Below are 24,308 nucleotides of genomic sequence, written 5' to 3' on the forward strand. Positions count from 1 at the left end.
CATTCTTGTAAACCTTCCCAGCTCTCTTGTGTCTATGTACTGAAAAGGGCTTTAAGGTTTCTCTGGGGTCTTCCCTCCTCTAGGTTGAACAAGCCCAACTCTCTCAACCTTTCTCTGTACTAGAGGTGGTCCAGCCCTCTGAGGTTCTTCATGGACCCCTCTGGACTCTCCAACAGGTCTATGTCCTTCTTATGCTGGGGCCCCCAGAATTGTACACAGTGCTCCTGGTGGGGTCTCGCAAGAGCAGAGTAAAGGGACAGGTACCTCCCTTGACCTGCTCATCACACTGCTTTTCATGCAGCCCAAGATGTGGTTTTCTAGGCTGCACATTGATGGGTCATGTTGAGTTTCTCACACCCATGGCCTTCTCCTGAGGACTCCTGAGGACTTCTCTCAAACCATTCTTCTTCCAGCTTGTTTTTGTGCTTGGGATTGCCTGACCCATATGCACCACCTTGCACCTGGCCTTGAACTTCATGGGGTTCATACAGACCCATTTCAAAAGCCTGTTAGGTCATCAGAGGGGGTTACTGGGTTGCTGATCTAAGTACTTAACAAAAGTCTCAGCATGATCCTGGGCTTTCTGAACTGGTCATCAAAAGTCTTACTGTCATAATGAGAGACTGATGAGGTGCATTGGAAGGTGGAGAAAAGCAGGCTTACCTGCTACCCTTACTGGAGAGTCTGAGATTGTATGCAGGAGACCTGTGTTGTGTACCTGGGAGCTGCAGTGGAGGTATGGAGGTACTGCAACTTTCCTGCTGCATGGTGTAGTGTGTTAAGAATTAATTTTCTGCTTTGTAATGAAAGCATTTTAAAATTATTATTTTTTTTTTTTAGAGTATCAAGGTGCTGTTGTTTTGTGGATTAAGTGTTCAGTACTTGTCAAGCTTTAGATTGGAATTGAGGGGATCTCCACTGCTTGCCGTTGCACATTGGACCCATCAGATGATAATCCCTGAAGGTAACTAAAATAGATTTTGCTGCAAATCTTTTAAGATTTAGAGGAAGATTGAAGTGTGCTTGGACAGAACTCTTCATGGAGGTAGAGAGCACAGCTTTCTGAAGGAAGGGTGACCTGGTATAAGATACATAACAGAAAAGATGAGTGATTCTTTTAATATGCTTATACAACTGCTGTAATTTGACACTGGCCCAACACCAGGCACCCACCAGAGTCACTCGCTCACCCTCCCCTGCTACAGCTGGGCAGCAGAAAGAGGAAAAAAAATAAGGAAAGGTTCTTGAGTGACATAAGAGCTGGGAGATATATTTTAAGGGCAAAACAGGCTCAATTTAAAGTTGCAAAGTGAATTTGTTATTAAGAGAATCAGAGGAGGATAATGAGAAGTAAAACAGGGAACTGGGGGGGTGGGGGGGTGGGGTGTGTGGAACAGAGATGGCTCCTGTGAGAAGATGCTGGAAGCTTCCACCATGTCCAGCAGAGCCAATCACTGATGGACATGCCACTGGCCAAAACTGGGCCAATGAGGGAGGTTGCCTCTGTCATGATATATGTCATGTCATATTTAAGAAGAAAATCAAAACAAAGTCACACAGTTTTTACTTCTAGTTAGAGAGGAGAAAAAGGTGAGAACATGTGAGGGGAAACAACACCAATGTCAATGGAGAAGGATGGGGAGGAGGTGTTCTAGGTGTCAGAGCCAAGATTCCTCTGCAGGCCGTGGTGATGACCATGGTGAAGCAGCTGTGCCCCTGCAGTCCATGGAGGTCCACAGGGGATGTAGAGATCCACCCGCAGCCTGTGGGGGAGGTGTCCATGCCATGGTGGGTGGATGCCTGGAGGAGGCTGTGATCCAGTGGAAGCTGTGAAAAACGAGGTTCACTCTCTTAATAAATTATAAAAGGTTTAATATAAACAAAACGACAATTAGGAGACAGAGATAATAAAGCAAAGGGTTAAAACAGCCAGGTGCCCTGGCGCGTTGCCAGGAACACACTTGATATCTTTGGAACACTCTTTTTATCTCATCCTGCTGTGAGGGTTTAATGCATATTCAAACTTTTCCAAGTAGTATTTTGCATGGCCACTCCCTGGTTCCACCTTTTTAGTACATGCACTATAAAGGTTTGATTTCTTCTGATCATCATTTTATTTGAGCTGGGGTTCCTTTCTCTGCAAGTGGTCAGTGCAGATAACAGTCTGGGCTCCATCATCCTTCTGCTGATAAAAGCCTGGGCCCCACTGTCTTGCCCTCTTATCTTGCGCAAGATAACCCCTCTTGGGGTTATCTTGCTTTGTACAGAGGGACATAGCTCTAACATTCTAAATTCTTCCATGCCTAAAACTTGCTAGCAAGAGAGAAAGGAAAGACACAGCAAAAGCATATAACATTCATCCTAATGCTTGCGAAAGTCAATATCACAATATGGATTTATAACAGAGACCTGGTGGAGAGAGGGGCCTCCGCTTCCAGGCTGGAGTAGCCTGTCCTTGGAGGACTGCACCCCATGGTGTTGCAGCAGTTTTGGCAGGACTGCATGCCCGTGGGGGGAATTCACATTGCAGCAGCTGTGTTAGGGGTGCTGCTTGTGAGAGTGGACTCACACCGGAGAAGTTCATGGAGAACTGTCTCCTATGGGATGGACCTCACAGGGGAAGGACTCCTCTCCCAGAGCAGCAGAAGAAAATCTCAGTGATGAACTACCAAAACTCCCACGCCCTGTCTCCCTGTGCCTGTTGGTGGGAAGGAGGGAGGGGCTGGTGGGGAAAAGGTGTTTTAAGGACTTATTTTACTTCTCATTATCCTCCTCTGATTCTCTTAATAACAAATTCACTTTGCAACTCTAAATTGAGCTTGTTTTGCCCTTAAAATATTTCTCCTGGTCCTTATCTCACTCATGAACCCTTCTTTATTTTTTTTTACCCCTCTCTGCTGCCCAGCTGTAGTAGGGGAGGGTAAGCAAGCAACTTTGGTGGGTGCATGGTCTTGGGCTAGTGTCAAACCACAACAGTGCTCTAGAAAATACATATAATTGAGCCAATAAATTCTGCTGCACTTCAGGCATGCTGCTTGTTTTAGAGCCTCAGCTACTTTGTTCTGGCTCCTTTGTTCTTGAGGGGATGAAGAGCAGCCATTTGTGTAGTCTTCTTTCCAAAGCAGTTACTGGAGTCTCAGGCTTAGGATGACTGTAAGGAGTCAGCAAACAATGCGACTGATTATTTTTATTCATAATATTTTATGTATATATGAGGAAGTTGATTCCCACCATAAAGATCACGGAATCTTAAAACATAAGTTCTATGTCACCTTAGAACTTTATAGTACTTCTACTGGTGCTCATGATGGGAAAAAGATAAGGATCTTTTCTTACTGCTTCCACATTAGGGTCTTTATTATTATAATAAATGGATTGTGGGCCAAGAGAAAAGAGGTGGTTGCAGAGGATGAGCGCACAATTTAGTGACTTCGTTATTTGAGTTTTCCTAGAGGAACTTTCAAGGGTTCCTTCTGACAAGAACCTTTGATTTGTACCTATCTGGAAACATTTGACACAGATTTCTATGTAGTAGCTGGTTTTGTACATTTTGGAAAACTGTATCTTAAATCCCTAACATTAGACAGAAGATAACTATACATGTCCATACCAGATTAGCAGTGGAATAATAACGAACTTTAATTTTTCCCTCTACTTAGATGGGATTCAACCCAAAATGTAGAGAAGGACAGGGGCTCTGTAAGGAGCAGTTAGATGAATATATACAATTAATAATTAATGGCAGATTAAATGTACTAATTCTCAATATCATTGTGTGAAAAATGAGATTCACTCTCCTGATAATTTTTAAAAGGTTTAATATAAAAAAAAAAAAGACAATAGGAGACAAAGATAACAAAGCAAAAAGTTAAATGGCCGGGTGCTTGGCTTTCTGCCAAGAGCACACCTGGTGCTTTGGAAACACCCTTTATATAGCATTTGTACAGTCTGGACTGTATGCATATTCAAACTCTTCTAGGAAATGTTTTGCATGACCACACCTCAGGTCCGCCTTTTTAGAGCATGCACGTTTCTTGACTTTGTGGTTTTAATTTCTTTATTATCATCTTTTAATTTGGGCTTGGGCTTCTTCTTCCACAGGCGGTAAGCATTGATAGCAGCCTGGGCCCCATCATTTGTTCACTGGAGGTTATCCTGCCCATTCAGACAGGACTTAACCCTAACATCTAAAATTCTTCATGACCTACATCTAAATTCTAGCTAATAGCAAGAGAAAAAGAAAAAGACATAGCAAAAGCTGTCTAACATTATACATATAACATTCATCTTAATACTTGCAAAATCACTATATGTATTTATAACAATTGGAAATTTTTTACATCTTTTAAAAAGATGGTAGCAAGGTGTTTTTTTTATTTTACTTTTTTTATTTTTTATTATTCTAACTTTCTAACCAGAGGTGAGCAAATATGATGTAGTGCTTAATTCTAGATCACAGATGCAGATATTCATTGTTCACTTTATGATTTTCCTCAAATTTATTTTTATGTTTTAGTGTAGAGGTTACTGTAAATGTCAGATTGCAATCCAAGATCTGTAAGGTCTCTGAGAGTACAGTTTTTGTTGGGGTCCATGAAAACAGAGCTTTTTTTGAAGTTATACCTTAACTTGCTTCATAAGGTTTCAGCTAATCTTCATAGTTTTCCTTCATCAGCAATGAATCCCTTTTTATTAGTTTCACGTCTTCATAGATTGTCACAACTGTTCCACAGAAACAAGACAAGACAGCTTTACAGGGTTAAGGATGTTGCTAATTGGTGACTAAAAACATGCACACTAAATACAAGCCTTTTGTCTATACCTTTTCCTTATGTGCAAAAAAACATACGTATAAGCACTGGAACATTTGGGAAGATTCAGTGTAAAACTCAGTAGTATCATAACCTTGAATAAAATCTGTAAAAGCATATAATGATAAACTCTAAATCCTTGTGAAACTTCCTTCCACTTTCTGGCTAAACCAAAGAATGCTTATAGGTACTGTGCTGAGCATGTTCATAAGATGCTTTTGTCAGTCCAGAATACCTCAGTTGGACAGTAATTAGGGAATACAAAAAGAACATCTGTTTACAGTTACTATATCCAAGCATAAATTTTCTTCATTAAATAGCTTCTGTTTGAGTACAAGGGCAGTTAAACCAAGAGGAAGATTTCACTACTTATCAAGCTCAGTATGCACTCTGCTTGCCTTTGTGCTGCTACACAGTCTGAAAAATCACTGTGCACCTTTCCAAGCCATAGAGCTGCATATGTTTCCTCCCTCAAGCATGTTAGCAGAGGTAGACTTGGAGTTATTTGGTATAAAATTAATTCTAAAACAAGTAAAATTTTCCTCACATCTGGATGAGAATGGGAACAGATGATTCTTGGCTTTTGTAGATTCTACTTGATTTCTGCAGGCACTGATATTCTCTAGCCCTGCCTAGGGCACCTCTTTCATATCTTGGATATGGAAAGGAATTAAGCTCTCACAGATCTTGCTTCTGCATGTCAAATAAGCCTCACCAGTTTGACACAGGGGTTTACAGTCTGTTCCCGGCTATGAACTCTGGATTCCAAGAGACTGGTACAGCTATAAAGCACCCTATTAAAAATATATATTCTGGCTGAAATTTTATCCTGCTCAAAATTGTCTTGATACTGCTGTTCTAACACTCTGTGGTTCTTTTTCTACTGGTTGATCACTCACTAATATGGGTCACTCTGTATAGTCGCATCTTTAGACTTGAGAAATGCTTCAGCCCTTACCAAACAGAGTGGCATGAAAAAAGTGGGTTGTGGGAGCAGGGACATCTAGCAGAGTCTTCTACAAGGCTCTTGTATTTTCATACGTAAGTGTACTATTTGTGTGTGTTTGCATTGTTGGATCTTTTATGAAGAACTCATTAATTTGCTTATTGGGGAACACTTGGATTCACTCACAGGTTTTAAATCAGTGTTGCAAGGTTGGGGGAACCCAAAAAGGAAAGGACACAGACGTGGATTTCTTGTTCTTTCATCCTGGAAATGTGACTTTAAAGTTAAACCTTTACCTTAAGACAAAAGTAATACACAGTTTCTCTGCCGAAAGAAAGCATCACAAATTGATGTTGGCAGTCAACACATGCTGGAATGTCTGACAACATACTCGACTAAAATCTACCACTTTTCTTTTTCCTTTTTTTGTGTAGAGTATCAGACTAGAACTTAAGGATAAAACTTTTAATGACACATAAATTAGTCTGCCACCATGCATGCATATTCTGACATGTATAAGACATGTATGGTAACATGTGATTACATGAACATACCAACACTTCTTTCCCTCAATTGTGTCCTTGAAACAAGACAAGAACATACCTAAACTTCACCTAGACACAATGACTATATCTAAATATATGAGTAATGATTTTAGGATTTCATTTACAGGGAAATGGTACATCATAGTCAAATAAACAGAGAATAGAAACTGGAAAACTAAAGGTAAAAAACAATTATTTAACATGATAATGAAGTTCTAGGAAGTTCTAACCATTGAATTCCAGAGTTATATGGAAAAACAAGAACATTTGACACACTGTTAGAACAAGCACAATTCTGGTATGTCAGTTAACAATAATGTAATATGTAACTATGTAATGTAGTATGTAACTATGTAATATCTTTATTTTTCAATTTGAAATAGTGTGATTTGAAGAAAAATTTCATAAAATTACATGAAAACTTCTGCTTTCCTTGAGACTGACTATATTTAGTGAAGGCTCTATGAAGAATTGAACAGAAATCATAACATAGGCCATATAGGTTTCATCCCACTAACCATAATGAAAATTAATAAATAAGTAAAGATGTGGTTTACTTTCAGAATTTCACTGATGTATTGTGCTGCCAATAAATCTTGTTGCAGTAAATGATCTTTATTCACTGGTGTTTCCAAAAATGCTTACCATATTTTTCAGGGCACATAAGTGTCTGAGAATGTTAATGTTTTAATCCCATACTAGAGGAGTGTGGCAATGGGAAGAGGATTTCATGTTCCCACGCTTTTATTGTCCTCTGATATCCACTCACAGTAAATCAAATGTATACTTGTTTATTACCAACTTTAAAACAAATCAGCAGACAATGAGCCTTTCCAGGGAAACACTAGACTTGTGCAGTGATTAAGATGCTTGGCAGCTCCTGGCAAGCATTGGGAGCACACGGGAGATTTTATGACTGGTAGTGGAGAAAAAGCTGTGCAGGTGGAAAAAGTGGAATAGTAAGTGGAAAGCATAATTGCCTCATGCTGACTCCTTAAAAAAGCTAAAAATTCCTGCACAGACTAAGATCTCCTACAAGTCTCAGTAGGTGTGTTGGTATGATGTGTATCCCTTCCATATTAATGACTTCCAAATAAGGTTACGTGAAAAAGGCATACATATATATATATATATGTATGTGTGTGTGTATACAGTCATAGATACATACATATCCAATATTTAGAAAATATCTATTTTATAGTTCAGATAATATAAAAATTATATTATATATATATGATATATATTACATAATTAAGAAGTTGGAAATTTTAATTGGAATAGAAATGGGTCATACTGTTCTTCAGAAATATAACTAATTGTCTTGAGATTTTTCCAGAATGAAGTATAACAGATTTGTTATGGCTGTGCATCCTGCAGCTTAACATGATAATTCATGGTATTTGGGGAAATACTTGGTTTTTTAGAGCTCCTCTTATTCTTCTTTTCATTGAAAATGTAAATGCAACACAAACCTCATTTATCAAATTTGTTAATCTCTGGATTAAGAGAAACTGTTAACTGATTTGCAGGAGTTTGTTTTGAGAGCTATTATGTTTCATCACTTTCCTTGTTCTTGAGTAAATAGTGATTTTTAGGATTACTGCATAGTTTAAATTCTTTTCAGTGTAGAAACCATTGTTTTGGAGACTTTCTCTGAATTGCAGCAGGAATAGTGCTGCATTTTCATTTACTTGTAAGTACTCATTGTTTTTTAATAGTTTTATTTTATACTCATTATTCCACTTTAGTACTCTTTTAAAATACTGGACACGCTATTGTTTATGTGAATGAGAAAGTGAGGGTCTGAGTTGAATTTCATGTCTGATGTTCGTCTAATTAAATAAGCTTAATATACAAAGGAGTGAAAATATCTCAGTGGAACAGTGTTTTGGTTTTAGGCTAGTCCTGTCATTTTTTCATGAAGGTCAGAAAATGGTTTTATTAATTCATTGCTTCTGAGAGCAGATGCTGAATGTCAGTGCTGCCTCTCTTACATTCCCATCAGAGACTTGGTGGCAGAAAATAGTCTTGAGGGATTGAAAGTGTTTTTAATGTTAGAAAGAAGAAGCTGAATCACAACTACATCCTGTACCATCTGACACGTCTCAATCCTGGCCCATGCTTAGTGAAGGGATACATGATGCTTGCAATCATCATCTTGCCTTTATCCTTTTGTTTTCCTTACTTCCCTTTAAGACAAAAGACATAATTCAGAACTTCTAGGAAAGTGTTCCAGAGCAGAATTCAGCATGCATTTAATCCTTATTTTGTTAGCCATGTCTTGTGAGATAAGTGTCTGACTTTCTCCTTGCCAAAGCCTGCTTTGATGCCTAACTTACTGTCTCTCTGCTAAACAAAAGTCTTAACATCCTATTTTAAGGGAGGGTAATTTTAAGTGAGGTACTGCAATGCCATTTCTGATATCAAAATCACTTTATAATTATAGTTCTATACTGTATTAAGACTGATTACAGTTGAATACAATGTTCATATGCCATGATGAGTATGGAATGACTTCAGCATGCCTGTAGCCATGGGACTCCATTGAATAATTTTTACTCTAGTGAGTTTTTTTTAAAAAAAAATCCTTGTCACTAGAGGACATGAAGGATAGAGTGAGGGTTTGAATCACAGAACATCAGCCAAAGGTTTATCTCAGGAGGCAAAAGCCTTTATTTCGGAGTCTTTCAACCCTTTTTATAAGGTGTTCTGATACAGGTTATCCTGATTGGTAGAAGGAACAACATGTCCCTCATCCCATTGCTGGGACAAGAGAAACATACTTTCAGAACATCTGGGTCTTTTTTCTGGGAAAGTAAACCCTTGTTTTGGCAACCGTCCTTGAGAGAAATCCCCAAAATACTTTCCCTTGGGAACAGATCAGCCCCTGAGAGCTTGAAACTCTCTCAGGTTCAGAAAATGATGTCCACAATTCCTCCCAGTTCTTTCTTGTCATCAAGTCTGAGATGTTAAACTGGTGATAACAATGATTTCCTGGAAGTTGTCTATTATTGAAAAAGTCAGAATCAGTAAGGGTTGAATATTCAGCTTGTGTGGAATAGTACCATCTGCAATGTAATTGTGTCAGAATAGCAGAATGTGCATATCTGTCCTGGATTCTGCCAAGTTGCTCTTTCTTTCTGAAAAAGCTAAGATCCAACAGATAAGAACAATCTCCAAGTAAGTTGTTCCCTGGAATACCTCTGAGAACATTCCAGAGTAAAGGAAATAATTTTGAGCCCTAGGAAGTGTCAGTCTTGAAAAGAGGAGGGAAGGTTTTGTCACTGAGATTGTAAGTGGTCAAAATGGCCTTGTGAAGGAAGCTTGTGCTGACAGCATGCTTGGGACAGCACAGTTCCAGCGGGAGCTTGTGCCAGACAGCTGTTTATAGCCATAGTCCTGGATCAATGTGTAACGTTACTCCCTTTCATTTTTTCATTGCATAATAAAGCTACAGGACTCCAGCAACAGCCTAGGCCTTATTAAGAAGATGAATTCAATATTCATGATTATGGGAAGACTAGGAGCAAGTTAAGTACGTGGTCTTAGGCTGAATTTGGGTTATCTGTTTGATACAGGGGATTTTTCTGTTGAAATAAGGATGTCCAGAAAAGGGCAACAAGGCTGGTGAAGGGTCTGGAACACAAGCCCTGTAAAGAATGGCTGAGGGAACTGTAGTTGTTTAGCCTGGAGGAAAGGATGCTCAGGGGAGACCTTATCACTACAACACCCTGGAAGGAGGTTGTAGTCATGTGGGGGTTAGTCTCTTCTCCCAGGCAACAACTGACAGAACAAGAGGACACAGATGTGCATGGGGAAGTTTAGGTTAGATATCAGATAAAAATTCTTCACTTGAAGAGTGACTGGGCACTGGAATGGACTGCCCAGGAAGGTGGTGAAGTCACTGTCCCTAGACATGTTTAAAAAAAGGCTGGACATGGCACTCAGGGCCATGGTGTAGTTGATGAGGTGGTGTTAGGTCATAAGTTGGACTTGATGATCTCAAAGGTCTTTTCTAGCCTAGTTCATTCTGTGATTCTGTGATCTGTCTATGAGTACATTATCTGAGTTTAGTCCATGGACCCAATCAATCAATGCTGGTTTAGAATAATTTTTTATGGAGTTAACTTGTGTCTAGTATGGTGGGGAAAATTACACAATAATATATTACAGACAGACAGACATGTGCTTTATTGTTAGACAGTGTGATGTATGGCGAGGGAATGAGTGGGCTGACTTGAATATTCATTGTGGGCTTTCATGCCTGTGAACCTGGGCAGAACACTTCCGTGGGTTTCTGTGTGCCCTGTCAACACCATGGCATAGGATTCTACTGCTTTCTACAAGTCACTACCCTACCCATCTTCATCATTGTGTGTTCAATAGGGAGGAACCTGGGGAAATTCTTCTATATATTAAACACAAGTAATCTTTCGTAAATGCAACATCCTCTACTTGCTTTGCCACTACTGTGAGTGACTTTCTGGACAGAGAAAACTCTTCCAATTTAGAATTTTTTATTTTTTTTTTACTGAACTGTGTCTCGTTTTAGGATGTTTGTAAGCATCATTTGTACCTGGAATGCCCTGATATAGTAGAAAAAATACTGAGCAAATGCTTTTGAAGGTAAAGATTGCAAAAAAGCGCATCTTCATGTCCTTGAACATCAGAGTATTCTTATCCAGGAAACCTGAAAAGTGATCAGTATGCTATTTAATTCTGACTAGTAAATTAAAAAGACCAAGCAATCCCATCAAATGATTACAAGGTAAAATAATAAATAAATTTAAGTTAGAAATGTTCAGATTAATTTCGCTGCTGTTTTTTTTTTTCTCAGCCTAATTTCTGTTGGTTGTTTGGAGTATTTTGAATGCAAAATACTTTGTACACATGTGTGAACTGTATTTTTTGAGTTCATTTTTCAAACCAGATGTGCATTAACCTTTACTAAAAAGAAATCCTCATTTTATTGGTTTGAACAGTGTGAAATTCGAACCTTGTACACCTGCCTTCTGTAACCTGCTCTGTGGGGTTGATTTTGGTGGGGTTATGTCCATCAGAGATTTGCACTAACCTTGCTGTAGAGAATATTCTTGCAGACCAAGGACACGATATTTTATTCAAAGCTTGTTTGTACAACCCAGCTTACAGCCCCAGGGGCAGTAACCTTCAAGTCTCTGTAAAGAATGAAAATTAAGATGAGGATGATAAGCAGGATGAACTAGCCAACAGTAGTTTTGCTTAAGCTGCATGAACCCTGAAAAAAACACATAAGAATGTACTGAGTTATACAATAAATGAAGTTCCCTCTTACCTCCATGAGGACTCAGTGAATATTCCAATTGATTTTCCTTTACCTTGCAGCTAATCTAATATTAATTTATTTCTCATGAGTTTATTGTTTGCAATTAGAAGTATTTATCAGGTTAGAGTCTATACTATTTTTTTATTGGAGTCTGAGGCACAGAGTGCGTGCCCTTATTTCTGATACCTGGCTCTGACATCCAAGAAAACACTGGATTTCATATAACACCATGAGAACAACTGTTAAACAGAAAAGCTAAGAGTGTGAGTGTGTAAATTAGAGTTTTCTTAAGTCACTGGGTGAAAAAGCTAAAGTTTCGAGTTTAAACTAGTTTAGAGAACAGAAGACAAGATGGAGGATTTAGGGTGTTGTCTCTTTTCCTTCTTCTTTCTTCTTCATGTTCTTCTCCTAGAAGATTTTAGGTAATAGTAGGTGATCGGATAAAAAATGTCACAGTGTAGCACATAGGTGATGGATCATTTGGTCATTAAGAAAAATAATATACATGTCTATTGTTAATTGGATAAGCATAAAGATACAAAAAGATACATGGTTTGGGGCTATTTTGTGCTGTCAGAGCCAAAATGTGCCAGATTGCAGTGAATTAAACTTGTGCAGAAAGTCTGAGAAACCTGCCAAGTTTTGTGATAACATCCTAATAAACACAAGAAACAAGATCCTAACAGGCTTTGGAGCTTTCTTCCCGACCTGGAGAACTGAGATAAGCAGAACTCCCTGTGAGGGAATATTCCGAAGGAGCCCAACTCAGAGGAGACTGGGAAATCCACGTGTGAGAAGAAATACAGCAAGAATCAAAAGAGAGAAAAAAAAAAACAGATTAAAAAAGTTACAAACACAAGAAACAAGAGCCTAATGAGCATTTAGAGTATTTTTCCTGACACAGAACTAAGATAATTGAAACTCCCTGTGAAGGAGGATTCCAAGAGAACTCGGCCCTGAAGAGACCAAGATCCTGCATCAAGTGGTGCTCCGTGTGTGTCAGTAAGAGCTCAAAGAAGACTCGATCAACACCTGCCTGGACCAGAGCAGCTGGTTCCTGAAAGAAAGATGTCCGGACAAATATATCTGCTATCAACTTCCAGAGTTCCAAGGGCCCAGGACTTGGAAACATCGGATTCTGCTAGTCAGTAATCCACAGAGATAGCCAACGGGTCTGGTAAACTCTGTCCAACCTAAGAAATGGGATCGAATATCTCTAAGGAAGAACAGGCAATTTTACAGAAATTAGAAAAAATAACAGAGCAGTCCTTATATAAAATTCAGAGGAAAGAGTTGGAATTTCTACTGCTCTGGATAAAAGAAAATTACTCCACCATAAGCACGGAGCAATTGTTTGAGCCCTGTATATGGGCAAATGCAAATATGAGGTTAAAAGAGTTAAATACCCGGGGAAAACGGGGGCATGGAAATATGATAGAGACAAGTAATAGTCTCTTTAATGTAATGTATCAGTATCATTTTCCAAAATTGCCTTCCCAGGAGGGTGGGACGGGAGGAGAGGAAACCCAGCCACCCAGACCGAACTGCCCTTTCCGGAACCGTGGGAAACTCCAAAATCCGTCAGCGGCGCGGAATTCCCAGCCCCCAACCCTTCAGAGGACATGGCGGAGGAGGGAGGGGCGCGGGGGAAAACTGAAAAGGCGGAGGGTATCGCAATTAGTACAGAAAACAAAGTGAGCAGTTTGCAAGAATATTTAAGAATACGAGGTCTCATGGGGAAGCATGATAAATTGGACCGAGTATTTCTAGAATTTTCACGGTCCATGCAAACCCCTATGAGGGGGAAGAAAAGGTTAGAAAAAACCTGCGCTGTTTTTGAAACCACACCCTCAGAGAAACCCCTTCCCCTGTCTTCCCCAAGTACGTCAGAGGAGCCAGAGAGGACAGCAGGACCCCGCCCTCTGATGAAACTGACCGCCTACAGATGATGTCAGAAAAGGCTAGTTCAGAAAGGTCTTCCCAGCAGGCAGACCCAGAAGCCCCCCAAGAGGCAGGGCCAGAGGCTGCCCAAGAGGCGGAGCCACAAAATGCGGATACGGTGGGACAGCTGGACCATGAAGCATTGCTAACCCCACCCAAAAGGGGGAGCTCGGGGCAGTGCCAAAAAGCCTTCCCCGTCGTGCAGCAAAAGCAACTAAGGGGCTGGCCAAAATCGCTAAGCCACGCCCTGCTGCTGGACCAATGACACTATCGATGACACGGAGGCCCCAGCCCACCGAGGCGGAGGCTGGCACCGCTCCCCGCCAAGCCGCGCATGCACCTTCTCTCGTTCATGTCGATGTTACGCAATCCGTGTGTGAAAATAACCTGGAAATGGGGAAAATAGTTACGATTCCTGTTCAGAGTCCAGTTTCTGGCACAAGCAGCATTCACCTTAAAAGGGATTTATCTGCTAAAAAGGAGTTTCTCCCTAAATATAGGCTTTTAGAACTTTTTTCTCAGGTTCATATCCAGTCTGAATTACAGGTGCCTATAAAATCGGAACAAGAGCTGCTTCGTGGAGCAGCAGCGCCACCTTGTGGGCAAACAGCATCACAACAGCCTTCAACTTTTTCTACATTTGTAAGCCAGCATGTATCAGATGACAACATAATATCTATCACTGGTGAAGGGATTCCTCTGACATCGATTCAAATACCAGATTTTCTGCTTCAAGCCGATATTTCAGCTTTTCAAAAGACTGCTCCAAAGGACTGGTTCTTAGGACAGCACATCTCTTCTTTGACAAGATTACAATTTTCTCCACTTCTTCAAGATTTAATGGATGCTGTGTGCAGCCAAAATCCACAACCAGTGGATTTTTCTACCATACTTACAGCTCCTCAACAACCAAAGCTACAATCTATATCAATTCTCCCTCAAAGAGAAGGGGGAGGACCTGATATGCAGGTATGTTTCAAGAAAGGAGGTGATGCTTTCAGAAAAATTGAGGACATTACTGTGCTGCCAGTGAGGCTTGGAAGAAGAGATGATGTTCCTAGATGGGAGCCTGTGGATCGTTTGCTTTTAAAGGATTTATTGGATGCTGTGGAAAGAAAAGGACTTGGTTCTCCATATTTTAAACAGTTATTAAAAGGTCTTTTCTGCAGTCATGGAATGTTGCCATATGTCTGCAAATATATAGCCTCAACAATTTTCACGGATTCGCAATATATACTGTGGAATTCAAGATGGAGAAAAGCTCTCCTTGAATTGAGCAACAAATATGCCAGAGGACCATATGCAGACATCACAGTGGCTCAAATGGAAGGAGACGTGCTGTTGCCCTGAAAACTCAGCTTCTGAGCTTGCTAACATAGTTTTCTAAGGACTTTCCCAGGACAGTAACTATAAACATACATATGTATACATTCTTTCTGTTACACATCTTGTGATGAGCATTTCTCATGGCCAGTGCAGTGAGAAAGTGTTACCCTGACCATCCAATCCCTGGCCATGGTAAGAAACCTATAAATCCTGAGAAGAAAAATAAACTCTGCTCTTTCCTTCACCACACCTCAACCTGTGTTCGCGTGATCTATTGATCTTCAGCGGTAACAACGTGCCACACCATAAGCCAGAAACTCAAATAGCAGACCTGCCTGCAGAAGTGCTTCAAGATGTTGTAGAAGCAGTTGAGCAGCAGTTTCAGCAAATAGCAGGCATGAACCTGTGGATTTGGGACATGTCAACACGAAGTCCAGCATCCCTGGGCTGCTTTCCACAAAATAGCTGAAAGGCAGAAATCAAGCAACAAGAAGCCATGTTTCAGATGTGGGAAACATGGACACATAGAAAAAAATGTGCCTTCAGAGCACAGATCCTTCAGGAAACACAAAAGCACCAGGTCTTTGCCTAAGATACAGAGGAGGAAGACATTATGCAAGCCAATGTCACTCAAAAAGAGATGCGGATAGAAAACTCCTACCCCTTCCAGGGAATGGGAAGAGAAGTACACAAGTAATGACAGTGACTCAGCAATCCGACATCCCTCAAGGAACACAATCTGTGGGGAGCTCCAATCAAACTCCATCTGCAGAACAATCTACAGCTTCCCAAGCAACCCAGAACTGATAACACTAAGAATTCTTTGACATTATATGTCATCCAAAGGATGTATTTTCGATCCTAAAGCATCAAAGAATGAGAACCCTTGTGAAGATACCATTGAAAAGTCCTTCTTCAAAGACCAGAGAACAGCCATCAGTGATGAACGTGCATCACTCTTTGACCTACTAATAGGAGAAGGCAACATTGAATCTCCTGGAACCTTCACACCTGAAGCTCAAGAAGCCCTTAAGAAGGTCATTGAAGGTCTTCAGAAGAGATAGGTGCATTGTTGTGCCATGCCACAACCATTCTTTCTTACAGTGCTAAAAAGAAACATGCAACTATGGTCTCATATCTCAATGAGATACCTCAAAGAAAAATTCATTGTTAATAATAGAATGGATGTTTTCCCTACAGGTCCTTCAGAAACAATTTTCACAATAATAAAAAGAATAATACAAACCATATTTGAGGCGAAAATGAAATGGTCAACAATAACAGGCAAAAATCTTGTAATAATTTATCTACCTTTAAAAAAAAAGGACATTTTAATTAGGCAATGTAAAAATCAAAAGCACTGTAAGTTGCATTGCTGGCTAATCTGCAAATTGTTGTAGTCATAATTAAGCTTCAGAGAAACCCTTATTGAATGAAGTGTCTTCAAAAATAAATCAAAAATTTTATAGATATTGCATAATAGAATACATATAGATATTGCATTTTTGATAATATCTGCTGGTTTTGCTTTTATAAATAACATGAAAAATTATGATAGTCATTCATCACAATAAATTTAAAAGATTTTTGCTTTGCTTCAATATTCTCAATGCATGAATGTTTTAAAAATGTTATCTTCTCTATTCATCTACTGCTAGTGTAGCACTGTATAATATAAAGTTATATAAAGAAATATTATATATATATAAGGTGATCACCAAGTACTAGTGATGTAATTACAACTTCTGCAAAATGCATTTCCTTAAAATTGAATTGAAAGATTACATAGTTAACCATGAGCAGGTTTCTTTCATTCTTTAATCTTTTCCTTCTTTCGAATAAGTATATTATAGATTTAATTCAACACAGTTTTCAGTACTTTCAAAGTTAAACTGAAAAAGATCCAAATAACAGATAATTGATTAAATTCTAATTGTTAGGAATTTTGTTTAAGAAAATTAAGCTAAGGGCATCCCTCCAGTTTGAAGCTGAGGCCCTTGCCAAGCCTCAACTTTAGCTGGATGGAGAATTTACCAATAAACCCAGATGTTTTCTGCATCAAAACAATATTCAAGTCAGTTTGACTTGGCAATCAATAAATTAATATAGCACTGGATCTTTACAGTGAGCTTGGAGAATTGTTACCCGGACATAATTTTCCAGTCTGTCACTGATTTATCAGCTGTTGCAGACTCTGGGATGATAGTACATTTTATACATTCAGTAATCTATACTATAGATTATTCAGATCTTATAATATCACATAATATCAATTATGCATCTTAACAAGTTCTTGATTGCTGTAAAAGTGTTATATACTATATGTATACATGTACATGTGTTTTACTTTGATGGTTTTTCATGTTCAAAACAAGAAAACGGATATCTTTAATTACAAAAAAAAAAAGGGGGAACAGATGCTATGCCTCAGAAGCATAAAAACCTTATATATTTTAAATTTTATGAAAAAGCGTAAAAATCTTATATATATTGCAAATTTTCTGAACGGCTCTTTCTGAACAGTTTTTTTACAAAACCAACTCTGCCAATTACCGGGTATTCTTCTAATGGTACTCAAGTGAAATTGGGAGAAAATCCTTTGGTTTTGATTAGATATTTAGATTCAGGATGGATTGAAGGTCCATTTCAACTAATCACCTGGGGAAAAGGGTATGCTTGTGTCTCCACAGGTTCAAGGACCGAAGTGAGTTCCCGCAAAGCATGTGAAACCATATCAAGCTGAGAAGCAAGCAGACGGAGACCCCAGAAACCGAGAAGCAAGCACACAGACGTGATCCAGCATGAAGACAGAATCTGGCATCTTGAATATCAGACAACCTGCGTGTGGAAATTTGTGGACTGGGAACTCTGGGAGGGAGGGTTGTTCAGACATCTGAGAATTCTTATGGAAGATGGGGCTGTTGAACAAGAAGATCAATCAGTTATTGTATTAGTGCCTTGTCCTTTCTTTGGTTGCCTTAGGCAACACAGTTTTGCCCATGAATCAGTCAAGGGAAAATGTCTGGAGAGCTCTGGCCAATGTGTCAGGTCTAGGCATCATCTGTTTGACTCATTCATAGTTAAGGAAAGTGGGTTTTTTTGGCAAAGAGAAGGGGGAGATGTTGGAGTCTGAGGCACAGAGTTGTGCCCTTATCTCTGATACCTGGCTTTGATATCCAAGAAAACACTGAATTTCATATAACACCATGAGAACAGCTGTTAAACAGAAAAGCTAAGAGTGTGAGTGTGTAAATTAGGTAGTTTTCTTAAGTCACTGGGTGAAAAAGTTAAAGATTTAGACTAGTTTAGAGAAAAGAAGAAAAGATGAAGGATTTAGGGTGTTGTCTCTTTTTCCTTCTTTCTTCTTCATCTTCTTCTAGAGGTTTTTGGGTAGTAATAAGTGATTTGATAGAGAATGCTGCAGTGCAGCACACAGGGTTTTGGTCATTGGGTCACTAAAAAAATTAATTAATTTTTAATAAAAACTGGGTGAAAATGAGTATAAAGATAAAAGAGCTTTGTATTTCAAGGCCGTTTTACGCCATTCGAGCCAATTTGAGCCAGTTGATGGTGGGTTGAACTTGAGCAGAAAGTCTGGGGAGGGCTGCCAAGTCTTTTGATAATATATTAATAAACACAAGAAACAAAAACCGAACAAGCATTTAGAGTATTTTTCCTGACACAGAACTAAGATAAGTGAAACTCCCCATGGAGGAGGATTCCAAGAGAACTCAGCCCTGAAGAGACCGAGATCCCGCATCAATTTTTCACTGAAAACAACTTGCAGTGCATAGGTTGCTGGCTGAGCTAGTGATGGCAAGAGGTCCATGAGTGCCCAAGGCCCTCATTTCAGGCAAGAGTGTTCCTGAAATACTCAATCACTTCATCCAGATGTAATAAGGCTCTAAAACATAAAAGTAATGATAAGATTCCAAGTCAACATCAGCATACTTCTTGCACTGAGGCAAATCCTCAATTCTGTTATGCTTTTATCATTAAAAGAGTGTTGTTTCTTTTGTCCAGAAAAGCTGCAGAGGCTTGGTGTAAACTAGATGCCAGGGAAAGCTACATGGGGTCTTCCCACCTGTAACAGCACTTCCTTTTTCAATCCTAGTACTTCTTCAGAGTCTAATGTAGCCTTTCTGACTCAAAAATACGTGTTTCATTTCTTATTTCAGCTACTATTTTGAATGCATCTTCCATCATTTAACATTTGAGTATTTTTGAGTATTTGAGTATTCTAGCATATGAATAGCCCCAGTGACTGCTTGTTGAATCAGATCAGGGCTTACAATAAGAAATCTGTCAAGAAAATAGGTTTAGTGATAATTTAAATATTGTACTCAGATACAAATGTGAATCCTCTCAATATTATGCATTGATTTAGAACAAATTGAATGATAATGTTTTCTTTTCTCCTATTTAGCACTGTATCCTATAAAAGGAATTCTTAATACCCCCATTACATGACTTTAGTGCCTGCATCCTTTCAAACCCTGGGGCTGAAAACAGTCTTGCTTCTGGACTGCCCTTTGCTTCCTTATCCTGTAATTATTTTGGCAATTCTACCACTTAAGAGAGGACTTAGTCTTTTATGTGAGTCCCCAGTGTTTTGAAAGAAGGCTCAAGAGCTGTATGCTAAAAATTACAGCTGTAACACTGGATGAACATACTTACAGACATGTGTCATTGAACCAGGAATATGAAAAATTCCACGTACTCCAGGCTTCTTTGATTCATTTTTTTTCAGAGTATCTATCATTTCATACTTGAATCTACATGGGGACAGTCAACCAAGTAGGCTACACTGCTTCACAGCTGAATTACTTCATTTTAATGGGAATCACCTGTGACAACAGAGGCAAGGCGTTTGCTTAGCATTTAGTATTTCAGACTAAGTATTTTGGCCCTCTACTGTGTTCCTCTATTGCTCTCCCCCAGCAAAAGGCAAGAATAGATAAAAAGACTATATACTAGATAAAAAGACTTCTTCTGTGTGTCAGTGGGAGTTTTCTGGATGGTGCACATTAGCTCTCACTTTTCACACATGGCTGGCTGATGGCATTAGCTATATAGATATGTAAGTGATATTCCACTGTAGAAAATTTTTGCCCGATGCAGATTTTCTAAATGTACAGCCCCAGAAGCATGTCTCTCCTGATTTATCAGTTTCTTCTGTAACTGCTCTTGCTTTTATTCAACCCTTCACTATTATAACCTTTATTTTTATGTGAGGAGAAAAAGAATGGTTTCTCTTCCTCTGTCTAACAGAAACCATTGGAATAGTCTCTTTTTTATGTAACTCTGTGCCTGACAGCTGCTGGGTTTCTATTATGCTTTTGCTGGGGCATAGTTAGTTTAAAAGGTTGGTGGTAATGTGGTTTTATTAAGAGTGGTGGAGGTATAAGTACGTGGTTTTTGAGAGACTGTGGTAAGCCTTGATGTGATTATTTCTTTCAGCAGATTATTTCTTGGTTATCTTTGTGGAATTATTTTTCGTACTTCAAGAATATCCCCACAAACTACACAATTCCTGGACAAGAAAGGTGAGTCTTACAGTGAATGCGAAGACTTGTTTTTCCAAACACTGCACTAAAACTTGCTGGTATTGTTTTTCTATGCCTATGTATGGTGTATCCCATCTATTCCATCTCTTCCTGTGACTCCAATATAACAGTTAGTTGGTTCTGTAAAAAAAATTAAACAGGTATGTCAGGGTGCTGTCTCATGCTGATAAACCTCAGCTTGACAATGTTGCAGGTAACAGAAATAGGTTTTGCATTCAAAAGTCAGAGGATGTGTAACTACAAAGCTCTGTGATATTTTGCTCCATTGCAAGTTGTTTTTTTGAATGATGCTGTTGTATTGAACAATACAAGCTTGCAATCATTGCTGGTCTGTTTATTGTGTGTCTGCAGTATTAATTTTCACATGTTGAAGCTTTTCTCTATGCATCTTGTGCTCATGCAGAATTTAAGTCTTTTTTTGGTTTTTAGGCAGGTAAGTCCTATAAAATAGCCTCATGCTTAAATATGAAGGCCAAATCCTAGAATTGTTTTTCACCTAAAATCAGTAATGCAAAACCTGTAGTCCTTATTCAGTGAAATAATTGCTTATTTGAGTCTGAATCCAGCTCTGTGTTAGTTATTTTCCTTCAGTGGATGTACATCCCCTCCTTTCTCCCTTCCAAAGGAAATCTGACAGCTTGTTCCAGAAACTGTGAAATACTGACAGGTTTCAAAACTAAAGTAAGCCTTTCTGACAAAGTCACTCAAAGTGTAGATGTATTTCTATAGCATTCTCTGAAACCAGCCAGCTCTGTGCCACAAAAACTGCCTGCATGAAATAAAAGCTGCAATGAGACATTTCCCGAAGTGCTATCTATGAATGTGCATTAATGTTGGAGACTGCAGAGCCTGCACCTCGGACTTATTCATATATTTCATTAAAATAGTGCAAATGTCAGCCTGTGAGGCTGCAAGTATTTTCTTTCTGCTATGAATCCCACACTGGTGGTCATCCATGATGCGATTCTTGGGGTTGTCCTATGTAGGACCAGCACTTGGACTTCGATCATCTTTGTGGTTCCCTTCCAACACAGGATATTCTGTGATTCTCTGGAAAGAGATAAGGAACTGTGGTGGGAAGGACCTTCTTGTACCTGACTCTGTGTTGGTTCTGTAGGAGCACATGCATCCAGTTTTAAAGTTTTGATGGAGGATTTGGACTAGGTGATCAAAAAGGCAGGAATTTTATTTTGAGAGGTAAAAATGAAGTGTGATCATTACATGCCTGACATCACTCAGATGCCTGTGTAGCAATGTATCTGAGTAACTTAGGCCATACTGTGCTCCAGCCAAACCATCTGTAGAATTTCTTATCATACCCTCTGGAATTCCTCAAGGTTACTGAGACATAAATTGTTCTAAAATAAGAAAGAAGAGGCTGAGAAACAGAAAAACAAGACCACAAGAGCCAGATAACAGGGGGTGGTCAAACACCTGGACTGTGACCAATTACCAATCCTGAGGAGTGCATGCTGAATGCGTGGACAGAATAGAGGCACCAATCAAGAAATGCCTGATCGGTGTGTGCAATAGTTTTAGAATGTATAAATAAGTGCATAATGTTATCAATAAACGGCTTCTATGTAATCAGATTGGTTCATTGTTCAGAGGTCCTGAGCTCCCGCATGCCTCTATCTAACAGTCATAGAATTGTTTAGGTTGGAAGGGACCTTTGAAGCTGATCTAGTTTCATCCCCCTGCCATGGCAAGGGACATGGTTGACTGATCTAGGTCAGGTTGCTCAGTGATAACATCTTTTGTGGGTGAACTGTCTACCCATAGTTCAGGCTTATGGTGATGTGGGAAGGACACAGAGCATTTACCTTGTGATTCTTGGCCTTGGCTGTGGGACCTGTACACCTCAGGCATTTTAAACTGTCCTGGGATGAAATCAGTTGCAAGTTGAAGGTTTGCAAGTGCTGATATCTGCTGTCTTATAGGTGTTTTGGAAATTTTATTTAGAGATCGTATACCCGTTGTCTTCTAGTGCGGCAATAGTGATAGTTTTGGCATGGCATAATTTAATCATGCTGATCCATTGGCTGATCCATTGCATTTTCAAAACTACCAAAATAGCCTCAGTTTGGAGATTCCCTACCTCAGCCATATTATTACTTAGTTCACTCACCCTGTCCTTGTTGACTTTAAAAGACTAGATTCGGAGTTTCCATTAGGAAGGGAAATTCTGCCAGAAAATATTTTAATTCTGCTGGTGAATGAACAGTTCATTGAACTTTGAAATTATTCATAGCATTCAAGAGCCTGGGGCAATCATAACAGTTGAGGTTGCAAATGGCCTCCAGCTCTACAGCATACTTCCTATTATTTAGAAGGAGTACTGCTTGCAATGTTGCAAGATGAGGGGTTTAGTTTTTAAGTCATCCTTTGGTGATGATTTTTTTTTCTTTTTTTCTTTACATTCTGGGTTCTATTAAACAAAATCTGTAAATTTATTCAAGCATACTTTTTGAGGACCAGTTATACCATGCCTTATTATATGAATGCACTTTCATGAAGCAGTATAGAAAAATGAAAATACTACAAAGCAAATTGTGTGTATTTCTGGTCTGCCTGGAAGCAGGAAGGGGAAATCTTTCAACAGATTGTTTTTCTGAGACTAATAGCCAATTGCTACAAATTTTCAGACCTCACTTTAAATAAAAACTGATCTAATTTAGGGCATGTTCTTTTTGGTGTTTTGGCATTTTTTAAGGCAGAACTTGATTTTAGAGTTCCCTCTGTGCTCAGATTCATGGTCATTGGAACTGTGAGGGAAGCATGTAGTACTTTGTGAGCATTTTACACCAACAATACGTTTATAATGATGTAGTATATGGACATAAATATGTCATATATAAAAATATAAAATATAAATATAAAAAGTTGGGGTCCCGGAAGTAATACAACTGAGATTATTGTGATAGCCCCCTAAAGAAATTTGTTCACATTGAGGTCAAATTCAATGGAGTCAAGTATATCTGTGGCTAGACTGATGCTGTGTCTCATATCTGAGACACAGATATCCCATGCTGTCATAGCATGTTCTTTGCTTCACAGAAAAGGAACTTTGAGCATGTCTAAGGAATCCTGCTAAATATTTGGCTAATGTAAATATGGCATAAGCCTGCAACAAGATCAAAGACAACAGCAGGGGTGTCATGAACAAGTCTTGACAGTGTTAACTACTGTGATTGTAAAGTATCAAAACTAGATTTAGCAAATTCCATTATACATAAGATATTTACAAATATTTTCAGAGAATGGCATTTTTCACTAAAGAAAGGGAAAAAAGTGATATGTATTCTAATAAAGAATGGGAATGTGTTATGAAATAAGTATTTCTTTGTCTATTAACATCAGGGGAAAAAATAAAAATGTTTTTCTAATGAATTTTGAAGGAGGGTAAACTTGACACTGTGGTTTTTGATCCCATTTTCAGAATAGTCGAAACTCACTGCTGAGTAGGCATTTGTAACATTTTTCATCTTTCACTTGTGGAGAAAACTTTATCAAGTTTTTTGCACTGAGACAAGAATCACAACAAAATCATATTCAGCAGATGATGAAATCATCTTGTTTCTTCCAATATTCTGATACAGGAGATTTGCTATTAAAAAAAACCAAACATATTTTTGAACATTCTATCTTTACATGTCAAGTTCCTTAAATCACAGAGAAGAGTCTGTGTGCATCAGAAAGCTAAAAGCCTTCTTAAACTAAACTTTTCTAAATACTGGTATCATTAACCTGTAGTTTTAGTACAGTATTGGTAACCTGTTTATTTGATCTTCTGATTGTAAGATATAAATAAAAACTTGCTATCAACATGTGTCAAGATAATCAGTTTCTCTGGTGTGTGTACAGAAG

At 38.8% G+C, this 24,308-nt stretch overlaps 1 long non-coding RNA gene across 2 annotated transcripts; it reads right to left on the reverse strand.

Annotated features, from left to right (window-relative positions):
• Positions 1-1,547: 1,547 nt before the first annotated feature.
• Positions 1,548-13,636, reverse strand: LOC106628633 (uncharacterized). Of its 2 annotated transcripts, XR_015773018.1 has the most exons (4): positions 13,544-13,636; positions 11,377-11,479; positions 4,624-4,722; positions 1,548-1,827 (listed from the first exon to the last, which is right to left on the reverse strand). It is a non-coding gene; the product is annotated as an uncharacterized LOC106628633 (long non-coding RNA). The 2 variants fall into 2 exon arrangements; XR_001332044.2 differs by lacking the exon at positions 4,624-4,722.
• Between the last annotated feature and the right edge of the window lie 10,672 nt (positions 13,637-24,308).

This window comes from Pseudopodoces humilis, chromosome 7 (genome assembly GCF_049639895.1).
Source record: "Pseudopodoces humilis isolate 2021_Gansu_Grassland_sample_001 chromosome 7, ASM4963989v1, whole genome shotgun sequence".
Taxonomy (NCBI): domain Eukaryota; kingdom Metazoa; phylum Chordata; class Aves; order Passeriformes; family Paridae; genus Pseudopodoces; species Pseudopodoces humilis.